Here is a 9,138-nt window from a genome sequence, read left to right as displayed (position 1 = left end):
TATGATATATACTTATAATATTATCGTAATATGTTAATTCTTCTTGATTCTTAATAATTTTAAGATTAAGATTATATATTTTTTATATATAATTTTTATAATTTTTTTTCAAAAATCACTAAACGAATTAATATGTATGTACAACATACATATACACACATATATATATAATATATATTATCTACAAAAAATCTCTATTCAGTTTCAGAAAAAAGCGGTATATTTAAAATATATTTTTATTTTTTTGTAAATATTTTATTATATTTATTAAAAATTATATAATTAAATTTAATTAATTTACGCATAAGTTCAATTATTGTTCGATGAATCAATGAATTTTATTTCACTTATTCGTATCAGTTTTGAAGCAATCCATGACCGAGTAACAGACTACCGTTCAGATTTACTCTCTCTTGTCACGGATATTCAGTCTCTAACTATTCCACCATCATCTATACGGCAATGTTGTTAACATGTATTGTATATTTGTGCAATATATATCTTCAGATTGGAGTGCATCCTAGAGCTATACACGTTATCTCATTCGTGGATGAAAAATAAAATTGCGCAGCCCTTTCGCTCAGATGTTGGTGCATCTAGATAGATATGCGATGCTACCGTTTCTTTCACCATCATCCTCTGTATCTTTCACATAGTTTAATAGTCTAATAGTTTGATAGTGACAAGAAGTGGACGATCAAGATATACTTTGAAGTTAAATTAAAAAGTTGAGCAATTGAAATTAAAACAGTACAAAAAATTGACATTAAATTAGCAAATGCATCAATGAATTGATGATTTTAAAATTCTTTGCGGAATTTCTTTGAATTCTGTATAATCTGTATATCGTATGTCGTACGAATATAAATGAAATATTTATACATATAATGGAAAATTCAAATATTAAAATCATACATTGTAATATAAAAATTTTAAAAAGAAAAAAGTAATCTTGTAAAAAAAGTTTTTATTTTTGGAAATATTAAGAATATTTTGTATCATTTTCTTTTAAATTATATTTTCTTCTAATAAAAAATTGCAAAATTTAAATAAAAATTTTTAATTTTAAAAATTTATAAAAAAGTTTCACATGCTATCTTTTTTCCTAATCATATCTTATAAAACAAAATTATAATATTTAATATATTTCTCAAGTATATTTATTTTTCCCGAGAATATTTTTTCTTTATTATTTCTTTTTACGATATTCCGAATTATATAATAAAATCTTTAAATAATAATTAATATTCTATTCCAATTTCTTCCTTTAATTCTGTAGATTTCTAACGAAGAATAAAAATCGAAAAAAAAGATTAGCACTATCTCGCGTTTGGATTCTGAAAGCTTCGATTATTTAGTAGGAACATAGAATATGTAAGGAGGTTTATCATGACATCATAGGAAGAAAAGGAGAGTAATATTGTATAAGAAAAATAAAAATATATTATTAGCTTTGTATCTAATATTTTTTACCAAAAACATAACATTGAATATTAATTAATTACAAGTTTTTTATTAAAAATTTATATACTTTTAAGCTTGCATTTTGAAGCTAGAACTACGGACGATTTCTCGTATCAATTTTAAAGTGAAATTTTTTTTGATCAATTATTTATTAATTAAGTATTACAGAGATTATCTTACTAAGTAACAAATTTCCTATTCTCTAATCAAGTTATAAAATTATTTATTTATATATCAACAACAATAAAATTATGTATAAAAATTGTATATCAAAATAGAAAAAGAATAAATATTTCTGATATATATATATTTATATTTAAAGATAAATCTCACAATACCAAAAAATTAATGAAAATCATTTTGCGTATTATATGGCGTCACAGTTTGATGTGATGCGTTAATCGTTAATTTCTTATTACTCTAAGATTTATTTTTAAATATCAATAAATATATCAGAGACATTATTTTCTTCTCTGTTTTCATACATAATTTTTATTTATAATTTTATTGTTATTTAAATAAATAAATTAATAATTAATGAAAAGTTTATGACTGAACTTTCTGCGTAATAAATATAAAATAATAATTAATTAATTATCAACATACAAAATGATAAAGATATTGGGAAGGTGATGCACAAGCAAAGTTAGTGATATATTTTTTTCTATCCTTCTCACACAATATTATTCTCCTTCTCTACTTATGAAGTCACAAATACCTCCTTACATATTCTATGTTCCTACTAACGAATCGAAGCTTCCAGGATCCAAACGCGAGATGGCACTGATTCTTGAAAAATCTTTGATCTTTGCTTTAGGTAGACTAAATGTATAGTAAATATAATTCCATAAATACTTTACAGAATCAAAAAAAAAAATTGTATATTATAATTCTATAATATTTAATAAATATTTGTTTAAAATGGGTATTTATATTATAAAACAATCTGAATTCGAATATTTATATGTATATCTATATGTATATAATATGTATATGTATATTATTGTATATAACAAGAAATTCGTAAAGTAAGTAATAATTATATTATAAAATATTATAATAGTTATTAAAATATATAATAGTTATATAATATTATAAATAGTTTAGTAGGTTTTCATAAACAATGATATGCAATATCAATATATCTATTAATATTAATATTATTATATATATTATAATCTAATATCATAGAAGAATAACCTCTTTCGAATTATAATGTCCAAATATAAATACGATTTATTGTATACATATTTCTGTTTAACGCAATGAATTTCAGGATTTTACATGTTAAATACATATTATTAAACATATACTTAAATACATTATATACATTGTTATAATATGTAGCATTATTTCATTTCTGTCAAAGTTATGCGAACGAAGAGGATGTTACACAGAATTGATATAAATATGTACATGATATGCTTATCATTGTTTATCATCAAGAAACTCAAGGATTTTCCGTTTTATTCCGATTTTCCGTAAATATAAAACATATAAATTCAACAACCGCAATAGATTTTATGTATTTTACATATTGAATATCTGCAAATTATTTCATCTATATATTTATAGATCGATTTTTTATTATACCTATTATCCCTTTTTTTTTTGACTATCTCATTAAAATGATACGAATATGATATGGATTATGTAAGTAATCATATAATATAAAATAATCTTATTGTTTAATAATAAATTTTTGAATCAACTATGATTAATAAATAGTAATTTTAATGATTCTTATAGTATATTTATATTTGGCATCATTATTGATAATATTAATAATATTATACATTATCCTTTAAATTTATAATGGATATCGAATCTAATAAAAAAAATCACTTAATGAAAAATTAAAAGAAGAACGATAAATTTGCCAATAATATTTGCCAAAAGCTTTGATAAGCAAGAATGATTTCTTAGATATTTTATATATATCTAATATTATATATCTTATATTATGTATACTTATATATACTTAAATTTTTTAAATAAAAATATCTTAATATATCTTAATATATCTTTTATATTAATATATTTTAATATATCTAATTTTAATATTTCTATTGTATAGCAAAGATATTAATGAAAAGTATGAATCAAATTGTAGATCGATATGAAGATTTCTACGAGTATACATATGATAACTGGACGAAATATAATCCTCGTTTTTCAAAACGAAACACATTGGAATTTATTAATTATAAATCAAAGAAAAATTGAAAATCGTTTTAAAGATTTATTTAATTTTTTTTTATCGAAGTTAATAAAATATATTATATACAACGAAATATGTTTAATATAATACTTAACATTTCATTCATTATTTTTAATTTAAAAAAATAAAAGATAGGAATCACAAAACATAAAAATATAGAAATAATGAGACAAAAACATAAATATCGATATAATTATATTTATGAATTAAAAATATTTTGCATCTATAGAAATAGTACAATAAGAGAACATTAAAATCTAATGATTTTCAATGCCACAAAATTTGCCAAAAGAGTATTGTACGGATTGTAGGTATTTCTTCAATAAAATATATTTAATAATTCGAGACAAATATTTTATCGTTAATATTTATATTTATTTCGTTTATGTTGCATTCTTTACATCTGAAGGATGAGCAGATGACCTGCCTAATAATGAACGAAGTTGAATGGTATGAGAAAATATACAAATGGCAAAACATTATTATTATATTCGTTTGATAGGATTATATATCGTTTATATAAACAGTTTTATATATACATTGATAAAGAATATTGGGCCGAAAAAACATAGTAGTATCTCATAGTATGTATATATATAACGCAAATTATTACGTATTATATATTCTAATGTTTATATTATAAAAATTAATATTATCAAAATTTTTAATTTATCAAAATGAAATATAAATAAAGAAATAATTTTATTGATATCTCTTATCTAGCGATAAATGTATGTAAATTTATAAACAAGGAAGAAATCGACGCAGTTGACAATGATAAAATATAAAAATAGCAATGAAGAAGAAAGTCAAGAACGAGAAACGCAAAAATCATGACAAAGATGATAATGAGAAAAATGATGATAAAGATGAATATAAGTTACGAGAAAAAGAAATATGATAGGTAAAAGAATGAATAATTGTATAATTTATGGGAAAAGAATTAATAATAAGAATTAATAATAAAAATTAATAATTAATAATTAATAATGAAATCAATGAGGGAATTTCTTTTGAATGAGAAAAAATTGAAAAAACAAATAAAAAGAGTTACAAAAAAAATTTTACAATGACAAAAAAGGCTCGAAAAATTAATCCGAAAGTAATTACGAGAAATATAATCGAAAAATCATCAAAAAATAAATTAATAATATTAAATCTATAGAAATAAGTAATTGGAAAAAATGAAGAATATTAATGATATGTATTTCATATGAATGAAAATGAAAACTATAAAGAGAATGAAAATAAAAATAATAAATAAAATGATAATTAAATAATAAATAAAGTGATAAAATGATAAATAATAAAATGATAATTATAGTGAAAATGGTAATGATAGCGGTGATTACGAATGGAATGATGAGGACGGGAACAGTGATGATTGGAATAACGAAGGTGATATTGATAGTAATAGTAATGATAGTATTGATAGTAATGACAATGATGGTAATATAAATGACAATAATAATGACAATAACGATAAAAATCATATATATATATATCAATATAAATATTAATGTTAATATAAATTTGATTTACAATTATGGTATGAAACAGTTGGTAATGACAAAGAAAGTATAATAAAAAATGCAAAGTCTAATGTGCATAATCGCACGGTTTGAGAGTGATTGGTTGATCATCTAATTTGGAAAATTTTGCCAAAGCGTTTAACTGTGCAATAGGTAGTTTTATGAATCCTAAAAAAAAAAAGAAAAAAATATAATATACGAAAATAATTTAATTTAAAATTTCCAGAATTTTTTAATAAATTTTTAATCACGATTTTAACGATATAATTTTTTTTCAGAAAAATGAAATACATATATGATAAAATTTGGAAATTATTTTCATTTAAATAATTTTTTTAAAATCTTGGATAATTTATATATTTTTTATATTTATGTTACTTAAATAAAATTCAAGACGCAACATAAAATTAAAATACTATTAATGTAAGTACTTACATGTCAGTGTGTCAATTTTTTTTCAATATATCAAACTTTTTAGATTTAGAATTTAATTAGATAATATAATTCATCGAATCTAACCATATGTTTTTCCCTTAACAGCCTGTATATAATATTATGTTCTTTCTATAATGTTATTTCGTTTTCGACGCGTATATAAAAAGTTTTTTTAAGAAATCTTTCTTCTATCTAAAATGCGTAGGAGTAAATGTATGTAATTATTAATTTTTTAATTGTAAAATTGTATTTTGAGAATGAAAATGGTGAGAAAATGATGAAGAATAATAAGAAGAAAAGAGAATCGACGAGATTTTTAAGGACAGCGGCGCGTTAACCGGCAATAAGTGATCCCGATCGCGTTATATATGAAAAGTATGAGCGCATTGCATCGTTAACGGCGCGAATGTTGCAATTCAGCGAGACAGTTGTAGATCGATGTAGGGACAGTAAATTAGATCAGGCAAAAGAACATTACCTAACTGTAGCACGAGCGCTCATCTTCGGACACAACACACAGGCTTCCACAACACTTTCACAGATCAAACAGAGAAGTGGTGAAACTTCTCGATTATATACCGGTACATCGAATCGTTGGTATATGTATATCGCATTTGCTCACTCAGAGAAAGCACGCTCTGATTCATCGGAATAAATGGCCACAGTTTAGAACGGATCGCATCCCATTATAACGTGCCGTCTATCCACCGATAAACTATCACTCTCGTTTCGATCGATCGTGATAGCGTGATAACGTATTTTGAATTGCTAAATTTGTAAACGTGCGATCCGTCCTTTTAGACTACCATGCCGCGCCACGGATATGTTTCTCTATTTGTTGCATAACCGATCATTCAAGTTGCATAAATAACAGGAACAGGGGTTGAATTATTTGCGAACGACACGAATCTTCCATATTACGATGTACATGGAAAAATATCTAATCTTAGTTTTTTCCATCTCTGAATTTTAAACAAATTATCGGAGGAGAACATTTCTGAAATATTTTGTTCCAACGAGATCACAATAATTTTTGATCAAATGAAATTAATCTTGCGAAATCGTAAGAGAATGATGTCGATAAGATAATTACGTACCGGAATTATCCTCTATTGTAATATATCATATATTTCGTATATCAAATTCTCATTCATACAGATATCTGTATTTTTTTGATCTTTAATCTCTTATTTCTCCCTTCTCTGTTATCTTTCATTCGTTGTCATTCTCATTCTTATCTTAATTTTTTTGAATTGGCAATTAATCATCGTTATTTTTTATCCGATATGGATAATATCTTGCATTTATGTATGTAGAATACGTAAGGAATACATAAAGATGTAAATTATGAAAATATAAAAATTTTGAGACAAGATGAAAAACATCGATGAAATAAGATTCTCACAGGTAAAGGCAAAGGAAAAAATTAGCTAGGATATGATTTAATAATCACGACGGGATATAACTCGTTAACGTTATATCGTAAGTAAGAAGAAAGAAGAATCGGGCGGCATACGTAGCGTAGCGAGCAATTGCTTTGCGTAACGCTTATCTCCGAAACTAATTTGCCATCTTTCTTCGTTGATGCGCTACCACTGTCCACTGGATAATCATCGAAAAAATTATTAAGCCAGTTTCTCGAGTTTATTAATTCAACCATTCGTCACTTCGTTTATCTTTGTTTGCATTTATTTATTTATTTATTTATTTATTTATTTTTATAAAAGGCACGATAAGTAACATGATAAATGGAACGCGTTCATAATGCGTTTTTAGAGAAATCGTATAATCGTATCGATCCCATTCGATCACGAGAAGATAATATCTTTCTGATCGTTCGATCGAATTCCGTGAGTAAATTTCGAACGATGCGATCTATCAACGCCAATGTGGCGTATCCGTTTTATCAAGTGTAAAACTGTTGGCCTCCTCCCTCTCCTCCTCCGATCATTTATTAAATCTGAACAGTCGGTTGGCACCGTCGTCGGTTGCGCGATGCGATTTATGCACGAACAGAGAGGATTCCTCCGACTAACGGCCGAAACCGTGGCCGATGTAGCTATAATAAAACGGACACGGCCGTGATACAATCGAAACTGTTTTAAACCGATTAAGACGAATTTCAGGATTCGCCAACACCATAAATCCTCCGATCGTAAAAATCTTAGATACCCGACGCGCTATCTTACTCGTGTACGATGAAGTGCTGATACAATAAACCCGTGACGCAATCTTGCATAATGTATCCCTATCTTAACCAACATCCCACGTTGCCACCACCTGTATTCAGCACGAGTTCACCGATTGCACAAACTTTCTGCATCCAGGATATGAGCGTGTGTACACATTGGACAGTTGAATTCGTATACCGTGTCCCCTGCTAATTTCAATTTCATATAATTTTATTTTCCCGAATAATTAAACCGATCAAGCTTTAATTTAATTTTTTCAATCATACTCCTATCGTAAATACCTATCATTTAATCACCGAGATTAGAAATCTTCCACAAGAATCGGAAGTTTCAAGGAATTATTTCCGATAATTTTTTTGCAAAATTTTCATACATTCAGATTATTTCATACATTCTTCTTCTACAGATGGACAAATAATACAAAAGTCTATCCTTTTTTTATTTCTATTTTTTTTATAATAACGATCCTTGTAATATAATTTCTTTAAATACGAAACTGAATTAAAATACGATAATTTTATAACTTCGATTAAAATGATTAAATTGATTCGAATATATCGAATATATATGGAGCGTTGAAAACTGATTCGTACAATTTGATCGATATCGATATAATATCATCTTGAATCGTTTCATTCGTGTACCCATAGGTATATGGTAAAAGATACGATTAAGATGCATGAATTCGATCGGTCGATCAGAATTCGCGTATGTGCATCTTAAGCAGCGATGTTCTTAACCCCTTCGTGTTTCAATGACGCGCACTTGTGTAAAAACGCATGGGAAAGTCTCGGTGACTGAAAGCACGACGCGTCGCGTCGCTTCGTTGCCTTAACCGCATGGGACATAATAGGTTTAATTGCCATCTCTCCTTTTCAAGTTTTCCCTACGCGATGAATTACACGAATCTAACTTTTTATACAATCTTTCGTTATATCGTTTCGTGCACATAGATGGTTCTTCTTTCTTTTTTTCCTTGTTTCTTCTTCTCGTTTCGATCGTAAAAAAAAAAAATGACCTAAAGATCTTGTCAAACCCATTTGTAAAAACGAAGAAACAAACTTGAAGAATATGTAACGTAATCGTATATAAATTTTACTCGGATTGAATCCAACATGCGAGTAAAATCTATTACTCGTCTATTGAATTCTCTCCACATTTTTTCACAACTACGACTCGAAGCGAAAAATTTAATGAAAACGATATAATAAAATTTTAAACGATATAAAATTGATTTTTCCCTTTATCGGTTGTTTTATTTGTCACGATTATTTTTATCTTGGCGATCTAAATG

The 9,138-nt window shown here is 25.9% G+C and overlaps 1 long non-coding RNA gene across 1 annotated transcript in view; it reads left to right on the top strand.

The window, feature by feature from the left end:
* Positions 1–720, top strand: part of LOC116186559 — a 1,643-nt gene extending 923 nt beyond the window's left edge. The window contains exon 2 of the long non-coding RNA XR_004151580.1: positions 508–720. This is a non-coding gene — a long non-coding RNA (uncharacterized LOC116186559). The remainder of the gene's footprint in view (positions 1–507) is intronic.
* The last annotated feature ends 8,418 nt before the right edge of the window (positions 721–9,138 follow it).

This window comes from Apis dorsata, unplaced genomic scaffold (genome assembly GCF_000469605.1).
Source record: "Apis dorsata unplaced genomic scaffold, Apis dorsata 1.3 scaffold_919, whole genome shotgun sequence".
NCBI lineage: Eukaryota > Metazoa > Arthropoda > Insecta > Hymenoptera > Apidae > Apis > Apis dorsata.
Note: the sequence above shows the minus strand (reverse complement) of the source record. Positions and strands in the feature narration are given on the sequence as shown.